The following is a 15665-nucleotide window of genomic DNA, read 5'->3' as shown; positions in this document are numbered from 1 at the left end:
TCCCTGTTACAAAGAAAATTGAAGCTTAGTTTTAGCATCTTGCCCAATGTGCCAACTAGTAAGCGATGGTCTTCAAGAGTCAATTTTGTCTGCCTCTCCAACTCAGGCTCCTAATCAGTAGGTCAGGCATTCAGTTTAACTAAAAGAAAGAAATTTAGGGGTGGCACAATAACATATTGTGTGGTTTAAGCCACACTACTTTTTTAATTATCAAGAAATGAAAATTTCTGAAAAAAGCAGAATGATTATCCAATGTATCCTATGTGCCTACGATAGTGCTTGGCAAATAGTGAGCATTCAATTGGTATTTACTGAATTAAAGAATTAAATGACTTACGGTCACTGGTATAGCTTGGAATATGCTAAGAAATCTTAAAACTAATGTATGCCTATTTTTACTTGCATGAGACACAAGCCTGAACTATGCAATTACTGTACAATTCAGATAATTCATCCACACATACGTAAATATCTTCACCCACTGTGTTAGATATAAATCATTCTGGAGATCGAAAGCCCTAAATGGGCTTCACTGAGCTAAGATCAGGTACTAGCCTGGCTGCATTCCTTTCTGGAGGCCAATTTCTTGTCTTTTTCAGCTTCTTCAGGTTGTTCACAGGCCTTGGCTTATGGTCCCTTTTATCTTCAAAGCCATTAAAGGCTCTTTGATTGTTTCTCACATGGCATTACTCTGATACTGATTCTTCTACCTCCCTCTTCCAAATTTAAGGACTCTAGTGATTGCATTGGACCCATCTGGATAATCCAGGAAAATATCCCTATATTAAGGTCAGTTGATTATCAATTATATTTCCATATGCTACTTTAATTCCCTTTTGTCCCTTTGTAACGTAACAGGTGCAGAGAATTAAGATGGGGACATTTTTGGAAGGCCAATATTCTGCCTACCACAAATAGAAGAAAGAGCACATAGTTACTAGGAGACAAATTTGCATGTGGATTCCAGCTCTACATCAGCTATTTAATATGGAGAAAATTAAGCAACTTCCTTGAGTTTTGTTTTCTAGATGACAAAACTGAGTTACTCACTACAACTCTCAGTTGTCATGAAGATGTTATAAGCATCAGAGAGTTCAGGGGTCTGTAAACTGTGCATGAGAATTCTCTTGTTTAATCATTTTATTAAATCTAAAAACTTTTCAAAAGCAAGTTTTAGATTTTAGCATTATATACCCTTTATTCTTGTCAAATTAAGGAGGTGAAATTCATTCATTTCATACCATCATTACAGTTGGTTGCCTAGTCCTATATAAAAATGATCAATGACTAAGGGTCTATTATCTATTTCTACATCAGTTTGCCATGGAAAATATTGCATTATGGCACAGTCCTTGAAGAAACAAGATTAATGCAGTTAGAGAAAAGTTGATAAATAAATTATGATGATGAGGAATACAATTAAAGTTCAAGAAAGAAAGAGCTCTGTAAAGAATGGTTTAATTGCTGAAAGCTTTAATGCAACAAGAAGAGTAATGAAAGAGACTTTCAAATGAAATGAAAAGACTTAGCAAAAATGAAAAGCAATGGTTGAGAGACTGAACATGGTGTTCAAGATGGCAGGTAGGGGGCAAGGAAAGCAGAGGACAGGGTCTGTTAATGGCATAAAGAGTATGCTTTATCATGGAAAATGGACTTTAATATAGAAGGACTTGAATGCCAGGCAAGAAGGTTTAGAAGAAAAAGAAACACATTGAAAATTCTTGAATAGGAGGTGATAAATAGGCACTATTTGAGGAAAGTCAGTTTGGAATGAGATGAGCTTGTAAACACTAGGGACAAGTAGGAAAGTTGAGTCATAACCCCCTTCCCTGCAGAAAAAGAAAGTAAACAAAAAATGATATTGAGCAATACATGAGTCATCTTGTCTTTCTCTTTTAAGTTCAAGCATTTTAACTTCTAGAAAGAACAATATTTAGAGAAATAAAATGTGACCCATTGACAAACTAAAAACTATGCTAAGAGATGTTAATTAATCTTTTATAAAAATCTTTATCAAGAAGTATAGGGGAGAAAAAGGGGAGATATTTATTAAACAAACAAAACAAAATTCCTCACTTAAATTTGAGCTTTGCAATATGATATAATTTATATTTGTGAGTTTTAATTCAATGATCATCTTTAGAAACAGTATGTGTTTTTAGAATTCTATTATTTACTAACTGGTGATCTTGATGAAAATAAACTTTTAAGAACATCAGATTTCTTCATCTTTAAAATTAGATTTATACACTCTACCACATAGAGTTTTTGTGAGGATTAATATGGAAATCCCAGCTTCAAAGTGAAAGTAGCTCCAAAACAATTTCTGGACAACCTAAACCAGAAGGGAACTCACACGACTAAAGGAGAATGAATGAGGGCATCTCAGAGATCAGAGAGAAAGAACACAAGGGCTTTTATACCAAGTTGCTACCTTTGACATATTTCAGCTCTACTCAAAATCTCTCCTTGCGTCATGTACTTCTTCTGCTCAAGATCCAAATTTCCAGAAAAACAGTGTCTGATGAGCCCTGTGTAGGCAATGAGCCTGCTCTTGATTGTAATGGTGGAAGAAGCAGTTGTGGCAAGGCCTCTCGATTTGTATTTCCAGCAAGAGGATTATGGAGTGGAAGTGAGGGTCATTCTCAAAAGGAAAAGTAAGATAGAGCCACCATCTAAAAAAGAAAAACAAACAAGGAATGGCAGGACATTATGGATTATTAAAATGTGCCTGAGACTGTATTAGGAAGTAGAAAAGAAAGAGAGGGGATATTTCACTTGAACAGTTTACAACTTATATGAAATATCTAAAGAGATCTCAAAATAAGTAGGACACGATTCAAAGGCAATGAAGAAGCAAGGACAAATCCCATAAAACTGTACTACCCCATGACCAGTAAGAAGAGTACTGCATCAGAGTGCATAAAATCCTACCTCCAACATGACATTGAAAACAATTTAAATCTCTACTGCTGCCCCTTAAACTTGACAGCTGGAGAGTTATGTTGATGATGCACTGCAACAAATCTTAAAAATCCTTTTTTATTCATCATTTTCTCCAGGGTGCCACCATGGACTGCCTGGCAAACTCCTCTCTCTGTCCCCAAATTTCCCAAGAAATCTTCCACCAAATTCAGTTTACACTGATAAACTGCTTCCACATGCCTGGATCAATTTGCTTCTCTCCAAAGTGTACTGTCTTTCTTCTAATGTGGACATTCTAAGATGGTTTAGGTCTTCCTGGCTTCTCAAGCTTGGTCTTTCTACCATGTATTCTAAGAGGCAATGCTGCTTCTCCCTTAGGGGTCAGATGAGGAATGTCGGGCTGTGAATACTTGCTCATTTATGCTTCCAATCCCACAAACTTGAGACTTCATCATCCAGATAGTGGATGTGTGTGTACATATATATATTTGTTGAGATAAGTCAAGATGAAGAGTTTCATTTTTTCATCTTATCTTTCTACATCTAGTTAACACAGGGTCTGGCAGAGATACAGTATTTATTAGCTTACTTTTTCATTGAATTGTTGAGAGCAGAATTAGTCATGATTTAAAGGAATCAGAGATTCTCTAGCAAGTTCCCATACAGGTAATATTCTATAAATGTGGTTGGTGGCTGTAAAGCAGTGCTAAGGTGTTACAGAAAGCTTTTCAAATTAGCAATGGAGAGTGTTAGCAATGAAGTGAGTGCTGCCAGTATCCTCACTGTTTAGTGTCCCAAACTGAATGGAATATTCAAGAATCTGGCAGAAGGTAAGGGAGGAGATTGAAAGTGAAGGAAAGGAAGAGGGAGGAAGGGGGGTTGAAAAAGGCTCCTGCCATCACCATTGCAGACTTGCCAACATGTCTCAGAGACCGGACCAGGTTGCTGGAGTCCAGACCATCTGGGCAAATACTGTATGTGTGGTAATAGGCACTAATGTGGCCCCTTTACCTTTATTTATGTGCTCATAGAAACACTATTATAATAATAATAATACCATCTTATTTCAAAAGGGTATTTGGTAGCTTATCTAACAAAGTTCTTATGGCTATCTAATTATAATGGTACTGTTCAGTAAAATTCCATTGATGTGTTTTTCAAGAGACCAAATACTAAAATCTTTCAACAGGTTAAAAGAAAATCCCTATAATGAGAAATGGAAAAGCACAGAGAGAGAACATAAAATTTGAAAGGCTCACAAAAGAAAATGTTCCAAAGAACTACTTAAGATATTTTTGTGCTGCATAAACATAGAAGATTGTACAGGGTACATGCACACAATATAAAACTCTGATAACTAGTTGGGAAGCAAAACGTTCTTTCTAGAGTGTTGCAAATAGCCCCAGAGCCCTAAGAACTGAAAGATCAATGTGGAACACATTACCATGGCAGAAACACAAAAGAACCATGGCCGGGAGCCATCGTTTCACTTTTCCAGTAGTTGCTAGAGCTTTTGTGTGTTCTCATCCCTGCATCAAAAGCCCGAAATCTATGAGCTCTAATGATAGATTTACACCAGGATTCAAAGGACAGCCAAAATGGAACAACGTTCTCAAGTTGCTAATCACAGACACTGGTTTAATACAATGAGACAAGATCAAGATTATGTGTTTAAGGCTACTAGATAGAGTCACTAGGACGGCTTCGATTTTGTTCATATTCAGGCTCAGGAAATTGTGTCTGATTCATTTGGAAACATCACCTTGGAAACATTAAATAAAGGGCAGGAAACCACATACCAGCCGAAGAAGAGAACTGATTCCCAGGCACCGTCTCTGTGACCATCTTCGTGATATCTGACCCTGGTCCACAGAGGAAGGCTCTGCTGACTGGCAAACTGAAGGCTGATGAAGGACTCAGTTTCCATCCCATGCCATGATTTGGTATGATTCCACTTTTGCATAAATTAATCACAGAACTATAATAATTTCCCGCTAGGGTTCCAAATTTAGAACCCAGTTCTGCCTTCAAGTCTGTACTGCAGATCTTTATAATGCAAGTCAAGTATTTGAAGGAGCTGACAGCACTAACCTCAATGCAAAGTGTTTGATCTCCTTTTTGTCTCTCATCTTCTTAAAAGCATTTCTCTCCGATTTTCTTTCTCTTGCCCACTTAGTGGTAGATCTCCCAAAAGATGTATAGTTTGGGTGGCTTTGGCAAAACACTTTTATGCTTTCCTTCTTACATAACAGCCTGAAATTGTTAGATCTGGATCCAGTTTAAAGAGCACAAACTACAAAAAAAAAAGCCAGAAGGAATTATTTTGGTTCTCTCAAACTTCATCACACATATCAACAGACATCTAAAGAAGAAGAAGAGACTACTTTCTTGATCATTTTTCTAAATGAATGTTTTTAAGTGCAAAAATCTGTCTTATCCAAGAAACTTGCAAATGTCAGCTATTTCTGAAGGCATTGAGTCTTAATTTTAACCAAAGATTATTTATAATGCTTTATGTTTCTCTATGGTAGAATCAAGGCCCATCAATTCTTCCTTTCAAATACCTCTCAAGGTGTTCTCCATATCCCCACTGCTGCAGTTCTAGTTTAGAGTTTTATTATTTCCTGCCATGGCAATGGAAATACTTTTTAAAGAATCTCCTTGTTGCTGACTTGATTCTGGTGGCAGCATCTTCCCCGTTGCCTCTAGAGTGTATTTTTCTAATGCAAGAATCAGTTTGGGTCACATCCCTGCCTGAAACCTTCCAGTAAATCCCCATCATCCTCGGGATTCATTCTGAATACTTGGTATGATATACAGTTTTTTTATTTGCTTATTTTGCTGACTTTCCCACCTCATCCCTGCTACTCTGTCTACAAAGTGACTATCTTTGGTGCTTACACGGTGACGTAACCTCTCATATCTGAAACATCAAAGACTGAAATGCCACCTTGCCAAATTTCTGCTAATTCTTATATATCCCTCAATGCCCATCTCAACATCATGTAATTGTGGTCAGTGAGAAAATCCGCATGGAAAAGATTAGTGAATAAATATTAACATTAGGCCATTTCCAACATTGAGCAGTTCTTGAATTCCCCCTTTACACTAAACTTCCTGTTATTCTTGTGTTATTTTGGATTAATGTGTGGAGCAAAATGGGGCTGAACTATGACAGAAGCTACAAAAATTGAGAAAAAAGGACCAGAATCAAGAAAGAGGAAATGATGAAGACAACTGTAATTCCCTACAAAATCTCAGAGAAATGGATTAACCTTGAGATATTTTATAGTACATGGGCTGGGAATTCAAGTCTTGCTCTCTGAAGAGTAAAGGAGAGTGAACCCTAAATTAGAGGATTTGCAGATAGGATAAGCAGACAGCAGACTTTGGCTTACATGTCTACCTATCTCTCTAACAAGTCATCTGCCACCTCTCATTTAACTACCTATATCTTTATTTGATATTTTCAGGTGCTTGTGGAAAATTTGGTTTTTCTCAGGCCAGTCATTGAGCAGTTGTTGGGAAAAGCAAACTGCTTCAGAGATGAGGGCACAGTGATATCTAAAGTTTCCATGTGGAGTCTCCCTATTTCAACCCATCCATAGACTGTGTGTTTCCCTACCCTTCTAGCAACACCACATCTTCCTGATTCCCCTAGATTTTGCAAATGTCTGCTTCCAAAGTTTGCTTCTTATTTAGCCAGAACCAAGCCAAGCTTGGTTTGGTTCTGGAAAATCAAATGTCCCATATGATTTTCTTGTGGGTAAAAGAAAAGGCTTAAGACAATATTTTTCTTTGTTTGATGTTTAATACTCTTAACCTTTAGCAAGGGGACAGGGAAATGGACACTTGAGGCACCACTGTCGGGAAGAGAAAGGTAAGCTGCTGCAAACGTGTTGGAAGAAAATTCACAATATGCCCAAGCACTTCACTTTGTTGAATTTATCTTATATAAGTAATTAAAAATGTTCACAAAAGTTAGCTCATGTAATCATATTTTTTTGCATGTTGATTTGAATAGTGAAAACCGCAAATAACCTAAATGTCAAAATAAGGATTGACTTAATAAATGATGAGACATCTATCCCATGGAAAATGATTATTCTTAAATGATGTGAAACAATGAAGAAAAAAATTCTGCTGTGCTATATATCAATAAGGAATAATAAAATCTTTATTACTTGTTGGAAGGGTTGATGTTTTATTTATTTATTTACTTATGTGCATTTTCTAATTTGTCCAAATGAACCTATATTAGCTATCTAAAACCATTTAAAAAAATTCTCTGGGGGCCGAGAGGAAGTAAAACATGGTCAAAATGTAGAAACTATAGCTAGTTAAAAGCAGAATTCAAAATAGAAAGAATTCGTCCCCCATACATTTTTCCAGCTACATTCGTATTCACAAGACATGAAACCATTAGGCCAGATTTGTACAACGCATCATAAAGTGGAGAGTAAGCAAGTAACTAATTAATCTGTTCTATAAAGAGAGAGAAGAGCAGAAATGGTTTTCTCAAAGCCCCTTTGGTGCTAAAGGTCTTCATGAGCAGAGGGCTAATCTCTGATTCAGTCTTTGCTCAGCTTATGTTCTTTATAGAACAAGATTTTATTTTTTTCATAGTCATCAAACCAAGGATTTGCCATCTTTGGCCTATACTTGGCTTTTGAAAATTTTGCTCTGTTCACCTTTTATTAAAGGCATCTCCAAAGTAACTTGCTCAAACATTGCATCAGTGTAAACAGACCAATAGCAAACTGAAGATCTAGAGGTTTTGTGCTTGCTTTGGCAGCACATATACTAAAATTGGAATGATACAGAGAAGATTAGCATGGCCCCTGTGCAAGGATGACATGCAAATTCGTGAAGCGTTCCATATTTAAAAAAAAAAAAAAAAGATCTAGAGGTTTTGCTAAGTTTGGCCAATTGTTGTTGAGTTTAAAGCAATCCTGAGCATTACATTACAATACATGAACACGAAACATTGTAAACTAAACATTTGTCCATCATATGCAAAGTTACCATCCATGCTCATGTGTATATGATTTAGAGGCTACCAAAAAGAAACACCACTGAAAGAATAAACTGCTGACATCACGCTGGATGATCCTGAAAGATAATATTCAACAGAGTATGGTGGCAAAAAATACATAAAGGAACATGGCTGAAGCTACTCCTGTTTTATTTTTTACTTTTTTTTAGCAGCCATTAGAATCTTTTGTCTCTCTGAAGCCAATAAAAAAGAAAAACACAAACAAACAAATCTCAAGATTGTGGATTTTCATGGTAGGTTTTTTCAAAGAATTTAAAATGGGAACATTCTTTTCCCATGGCTTGTCACTGACAATAGCATGGATTGTTAGTGCCTATAGTAAACTTTGTTTGTGAAGTTTGGTATACCAGATGAAATTCACCGATAACACAAGTACTCTACTTTGCTTCAAGCTGCATAAACCTGTTCTCTGAACACGAGCACCTGAACCTACACACACGTACACAAAACTAAGATGGGTGTGATAGTTTGACAGAGCACAAATACAACATGTTTTGGTGTCAAGCCTGCATTTAATCTCAGTTTATTTATTTAAGCAAATATAGTAAAAGATCCAAGCAAATAGTGTCTTGGCAACACTTAGAAGGGAATATCTGGATCAAAATCTCATAAACATATTTCATCTGCCTTTATATCTGTAAAGCTTGGTTCAGAAGCCACGCACAATAACCAGATATCAGTTGTACTTCAAGGTAAGTTTTCATTATTGGCTGATAAAATATACACCCCCACCCCCGCCCCACCGCCCCATGGCTTGAAGCAGGTTTACTAGAAAAATTTAGAGAGTACATAGGGAACGGATGGAAGTATTTTCTGTTTTGTTTGCTTCTGTTCCTCTAGAGAGCTGGGTACAGTTCCCTGGCTTTTTCTTTTCTCTATCATTCCTGGAGATTTATACATATAAAAAAAAGTACTTTCACTTCCTGAGCCTTGTATTTATTACCTTGGCTGATGGAAATGGGAAAGAGAGCGAGAGGGAGGGAAGGAAAATGATAGGGAGTCCCATGTTTAAAAAATAATTATTTTGGGAACGATTTACTCTTTGGAACTTTTAAGATCAACTTGTGATAAGTGATAAAGTGGTCAAATAAACAATATAAAGTCAGGGACACCTTGCTATTCAAGAAGGATTTTTTTACTTTTTTACTATTATGTAATCTTGAAATGAATACAATGGCCCACCCCCACCCCACAGAGAAGTTTATCCTACAATGGGAGAAGCATTTATGAGAACAAAATCTGGGCAGTGTTTAATTACTCAAGAATTTCACAGTATAAAGAAGGCAAGATCCATGTCAAGTAACACCAAACACCTTAAAAACTGGCAAAAACGGAATCAAATACCCATCTAATACAAAATGTCCATATATTTCACAACATTCAGATGATTGGCAGAACTCATTTTATTTCTGTCTTATGAAAAATAGAAGTTGATTTTTGCCCAAACCACTCCCAGATCTTAGTGTTTCTGCTCTGATTTCCAGAGTCCTGATTTCTTCCCTGCTTTCTCTACCACAAATAAGTGCAAGTAAGTGCAAGCCAACTCACAATTAGTTCAGAGAAGGACATTTCTGTTCCCACACTTGGAAAAGGGGAAGCATTTGTTATTTCTACAATCCACACTGTCTCCTAATTTTGTTACACAAGATTTTTTTGAAGACTGTGCGAGGGTATACGTGTGTTAAGTCAGGGAATTTGTTAAAAGTGAGGCTTCTGGTTACCCTAAGATCAAAACCAAATCTTCTTTTGGTCTCACTTGAAGAACTGCAGCTCAGGGACTCACTGTCCTTAATTCAATTATAGTTCCTCTTTTATTTATTTATTTTTCTTAAATTGAAGGCAGAGAACAACCCTAGACAGAGAGGGGAGAAAAAATCACAACTGGACACTCATCATAGATAGGCTGTCAAGGCATTTTCCCCTAAGCTTCAAATCAGGACCTCCTCTACCTACACCCACACAACTGAAGCCAATTTCACCCACTTATGGGCAATAAGACTCTTTGTTACTGGGGACCTCACCTCAAGATGCTAAATCTGATGCTTACATGCTCTCTCCACCTACTTTGACTTCAAATGTCCCTGCAGCTTCCCAAAGTAATTGTCCCTAGACATTAGACAGGCAGAGTTTAAAACCCTTGTATACTGCCATTGTTTGATCTTTTTTTTTTTTTTTTTTTGCTCAAGTGCTTAATCCTTTATTTGCTCTAGATCACCTGACTCCATTGGGCTGTTGGCAGGTATTTCACTCAGCAGCATGCAGTTTTTACAGCCTTTCTGATGCCTTCCAGAGAAGGCGTACTTGTTGAATAGTTTTCATTTTATTTTTAAAGACAATGCTGAAAAATCCTAATCATCCATGATAAATACTTAGTATGTTTCCTGTGTTTCCTTTAGCTGTTTTTATAACCAGACATAAAATGAATTTTATTCAAAAGGATTGGTTGGACACTTTCTAGGCTCTGGACTCAGAGTCTCCAAACTTTTGGATGGTTTACTGTGTAAGTACATAAAAGCATTCCATTTGTTTTTGTTGTATATATACATCTATATAAACAATTAAGTATATATAAAACTAGAAACTGATCAAGTTAAAAAATTATGTATATATAAATGCAGATTCTAATCTTTTTGCCTACACATACGGGTTTGTTTGTTTGTTTTTTACCTATGTCATGGGAAGGGACCTACCACTTCAGAGATCAATAATCTAGTCCATCAATTCTCTAATCTTGTTTGAACACAGATTCCTAGGCCCATTACAGAACTTCTCAATCAGTAGATCTAAGATATCAACCATAAATTTGCTTTTCTATAAAGTTCCCTGAGGGTGATGTTGCAGCTCGTCTGGGAGCCATGCTTGAGTAATGCAGCTCTGGTCTGTAAAACAATTCCTTGGCTGAATAAATGCTCATTCCAGGTCCGGGTTAATTTTTAATCTAACATCTCCCAGAGGCCCATTTGACCCAAACTGTATATATTAGCTGATCATGATTATTTGTTCTTTTCTCTCCTCTTTTGAAAATTATTTTCACATACTTAAATAAGTATGCATTAAAACATCCCTAACTAAGATCAATTGGAGAAAAGGCTATCTGAATCAGCAAAGGAGATGCCTCAAAACAAAACTTTACAGCTTTTCATTCCACATAATAACTAGAGGCAACTTCTGCAGAAGGGTTAGCTGGAAAAAAAAAAAAACCTATGGATTTATGAATTAGAATTTATGAATTTAAATACATCACTTTGATGCCTTCCAAGTATTTGAAAAGTTTTTGACCTTAGTAAATTGAACATTCTCTGAAATATTGTTTACATTTCCTGGAAACTAGCTTACACAATTAATTTGCTTAGCAAACTTTTGGGTCAAGGACAATGCAAAGATAAAGTGCCGCAGGTGTGCAAAGATTTCAAAACGAAGCCTGGGCTAGTGAAACTTTATAGTACTTTTATAAAGTAGACATACTCCAAATTTTATGTGCCTTAACATTTGGTAGGGGAATGTTCTCGTGCTAAACCTTATCTACTTAACTATCCAATCATTCATTTACTCAACAGAATATTGTGTAGTTATTATGTGCCAAGTATTATGCTATGCAATTGTGATAGAGCTGTCACTTAGTTTATGTTATAGGTGGGGTGATTGGGATATTAGTAAAAGAACAATATAAATAAACATAAAATTATCAGTATTAAATGAGCTAGAAGGAGAAGTAGATGATGCTATGAAAGCATACAAAAGGGGAAATGACTTCATTGCAGCGTTTCTTTCCAAACAAGAAGTTTGCTCTTAAGTATTTGCTTAAGGGATAACTTACATGCTTACGAGTGTACAATCAAAGGTCATGACAGAGACAAACCATCAGGTTTCACAGACCTGAATGAATTTCCAAGACTACTGGGTAGATACGTGGGTACTGAAATGGTTTTTAAAACCAAGTCAGCAGGGACAAATAGATTAGATCTATGTGGGAATGGGGGAATCCAAGAGAATGGCTGGGGTTTGGGGCCAGCAACTGGCCCATTGCATTTAGTTTAAAGAACAAGGTTGAATAACAATGGTTAAAGAACAAGGTTGAATGACTTTCTTGCCAGGCAGATCCTGAGACTCATAGCTGCTAGTGCCGGATCTGTACACACTGGTCAAATTTCTGTCTGGGTGACTGTGCCCTGCCAATTTCTCAAGCCAGCAAACTGTCCTTGCTATTTTGAAAGGTCAGCTTTTCTTAGCATCTCTTTTGTAGTCTCATGCTGATGAGGTCCTCAATCTACAACCCACCCACCCCCCACACACAAACCTCTTAAGGATCCTTCAGGTTTCAGCCTGCACAGAAAGCATTATTATTCCTAATTTAATAACAGAGTAACATTTTCATACTAATTAGAGATTTGCTGACTTTAATGACTACATATTATTCCATGGGAAGAAAAAAAACCACTCAAACAAATTTTAAAATAAGATGTTGCCAGCAGTTTGGTAAGTGTTTCATTTAGCTGCTGATGTACTGATAAAATCAGTTTGTTCTGGGAATCTTGATATTCTTTTCTTTTGTCTTTTAAACCAAACCCCCATGAAGGACTTTTTCAGTTAAAATAGATAGTCATTGGAATGTTTTCTTTTTATCCATTTTCTTGCGAGAAGAAAAATAAACCAGTGTTGCTTTTCTTAAGGAAACCAATTTTAAAAAATTATTTGCAGAATATGGTTTATCTTTTAAAAATGTCTTTCTTATTCCTGAACTAAGGTCACTGTATTATGATGATTCACCAGTTTGGTAATATCCAGCATGATAGGGATTAGCAAGTTTACATAAAACAAAGGAAATAGAATAAAGCCTGATTAATAAACTAATAGACTCTGGCTTTCCCTGATCTTCCCTCTTTATTCCAGTGTTGTTTGGGTAAGTGAAAGGTAACATTTTCTTGATAGGAGTCTTACTTATAAATTTTGAACTGCTTCGTCTGGTAGATTCTTCCTTGCCTAACCACTGTTCTGGTATTTCGTGACCTAACTAAATTTTCTGATTAATTTAATTTTGAAAGGTATTAAAATTTTCAGTTAGTGATTTCCCCCTATAATGAGAGATTCCTAAGTTAATACCATCTATACTTTTTCTGAGTGAGATTTAAGTTCTTGCAGCTTTTCATCAAAAGAACCATTCTTTACTCCTCAAACCATATGGAAACGAACATGGGGCTCAGGAATCTAAAACTGTGATGATTTGGGTTATGCTACCTTGAAAAATGAGCACAAGTGCTAATTATTGGAGCAAGTCGTCAAGAAAGAAGGAAAAATAGTGAGAATGCCTTATAGTTACTTATGATGGAGCAGTTGAGATATTATAAGTTCATTCTATTTCAAAAGTGGAAACCTTAGTTTAAAAACAAATGAACAAGGACCAACTGTTTTCTTGGAATGGTGTTGAAGTATAGAAAAGGTGGGGAGGGGAAAACAGTGTCATTGATGAGACAAGCCCAAAACCCATGCGAAAAAAAAGTGTTAAAAATCTCTAGTGATATGAGAAGGAGACACTAAGTTGTACATGGATATGAATAGCAGTTGTGATTAAAATTCATCTAAAGCAGATATATGTCATTAGCCTATTTTTGTTGATGTCTAATGCCTATGTTAGATTTCACGTTTCACTTGGATGTGAGCTTATCCTTGACCGGACATCTGACAACCCACTGATTGCTAAAATCCATTTGACTGACCTGAATGTCTAGGCAGATAAAGACCCACTTCCTCCGTTATGGTTTCAAGGTTTTTCTTCCTGAAACTGCCTCCTTGATAGACTTATCTGAGAAGGGAGAACTATTTTTCAGTTTTGGGAACCAAATAATTACACTCTTCTAATAGGATATAGAACTCTCCATTTCTGATTGAGATATGCCTTTGGAAAAGTTTAGATTTTGAGCAAAATGGGTTCCATTTTCTTATTTCTGTGTTTCTTATGTAGAAAATAAAGCCATGACTGAGAGACCAAGTGAAAACAGTGATTTTGATAGACTGCCCCTCAGATATTGGCACTCCTTCCTACTCTTGTTACTCTCTCAAAACTTATAGCTAGACTAGGCAAAGTTATCTTACTGTTCAGTGTTTAACGATGATGTGTCCTCCCTCCCCACAAGTACACGATGTGTTAAGTAGAAGGACCCGGGCTATAATTATAGGATAGACTGGAAACTCCTAATTTACTGAAACAGATAGGAAAGGTAGTGTGGAGACAAAGGACAAATGGAATAGGAACTGCATGAAAGGAACTGTTCTGCAAAAGATACTAATTCTGCAAAAGATAATAATAATTAAATAGCTATTTACTCTCAAGCCAGATTGGCTTTAGATCCCTCACCCAAGTAGAAATCTCAGTTTATGTCCTCATGACACTAATCATTCAGATAATTGACTTGATTTTATTTTTTCAATTTGACATCTCCTATGTATAAACTGTGTTAATACATGTTGCAGGAGTGCAATTATAGAGCCATTTAGTGAAAGGTAATTTATGGTCAGACGTTCTCTGCAAAGAAAGAAGAGAGCATCTCCCAAGAAGAAGATGCATTTGGGTCTCAGCCTGCTAAAGAAATATACACTTTGCAGTAAGCTCAACTCAAAGGGTTTATTACTATGACTTCATAATCATATTTTGCCAAACATATAAACACAGACAGAACCTAGGTCTCCTAATTTTGTACATGTTTACAAAATATAGGCTCATTTTCTAATTTACAACTGCTGATCATCTCACACTTGACAGCAAGACTGGACAAATCAACTTTTTCATTACAACTGAAACATCTCTCCCAGTGTCTGGTCAATGTCACTTTCTGAAGTATATCCATGACACTTCAGGTGTGGGAGATTTTTTTAACTTTAGATTCACTTGTGTACCATTCATAATACAATAGATGAAAAATTTAAAAGTTTTCCCTTTGATGATTCTGATTTTAATATATGTAATAAGTTTATATATTGAAATAGAAAGCATATTCCAAGGGCTGCGGCAGGATTGCTATTTAGGTTTGTGGTCTCAAATGAAAAACCTCTATATTTATGATGAGTTTTGATTGATTTTAGTTTAAATAAAATATTCCATTTGAAATTGATCAAAAAGGCAACCTTCATGGAGCAAAATCATTCTTTATGGAGAATTCAAGTATAATTATTGCTAATGAATACGTTTGTTTTTATTTTTTTGCACGGGCAGACTCCGGGAATTGAACCCAGGGCTCCAGCATGGCAGGCAAGAACTCGGCCTGCTGAACCACTGTGGCCTGCCCCTGAATATGTTTTTAAAGTTAATTTTGTAGACTTTTATACAGAGTACACATATGAATAGAAATCCTCACCTCTGAATTTTCCAGCTAGATCCTAAAATCTCTTAGGTAAAATATCTTACCAGAAAAATAATCATTTGTATAATTTACAGTCTTAGTTCAATGATGGCTTGAGGAGAATTACACTTACTATACCAAGGGAGTCTAACTGAGCCAATAGCTCCTAACTTCTAATTTAAATGATGTCAAATTTAGTTTATTATAATTTAAGGTACACAAATATATTACAATGAAATGGTGATGGTCTAAGTTTTTGTATGTGGAGTAAGGTAGGGGTTGAAATTTTTCTAAAATTAAAAAAAAAATTTAGAGATATTCAGTTTACTCAAATATCATTTGTCGAGAGG

General features: G+C 36.1%; 1 non-coding gene across 1 annotated transcript; it reads left to right on the top strand.

Moving 5' to 3' along the window:
• Positions 1-7704: 7704 nt before the first annotated feature.
• Positions 7705-7811, top strand: LOC143689136 (U6 spliceosomal RNA). Its single transcript, XR_013178603.1, has one exon. It is a non-coding gene; the product is annotated as a U6 spliceosomal RNA (small nuclear RNA).
• The last annotated feature ends 7854 nt before the right edge of the window (positions 7812-15665 follow it).

The sequence above is a fragment of the Tamandua tetradactyla genome, chromosome 6, assembly GCF_023851605.1.
Source record: "Tamandua tetradactyla isolate mTamTet1 chromosome 6, mTamTet1.pri, whole genome shotgun sequence".
Lineage (NCBI taxonomy): Eukaryota > Metazoa > Chordata > Mammalia > Pilosa > Myrmecophagidae > Tamandua > Tamandua tetradactyla.
The sequence above is the reverse complement of the archived record's forward strand: the minus strand, read 5'-3'. Positions and strand labels throughout refer to the sequence as shown.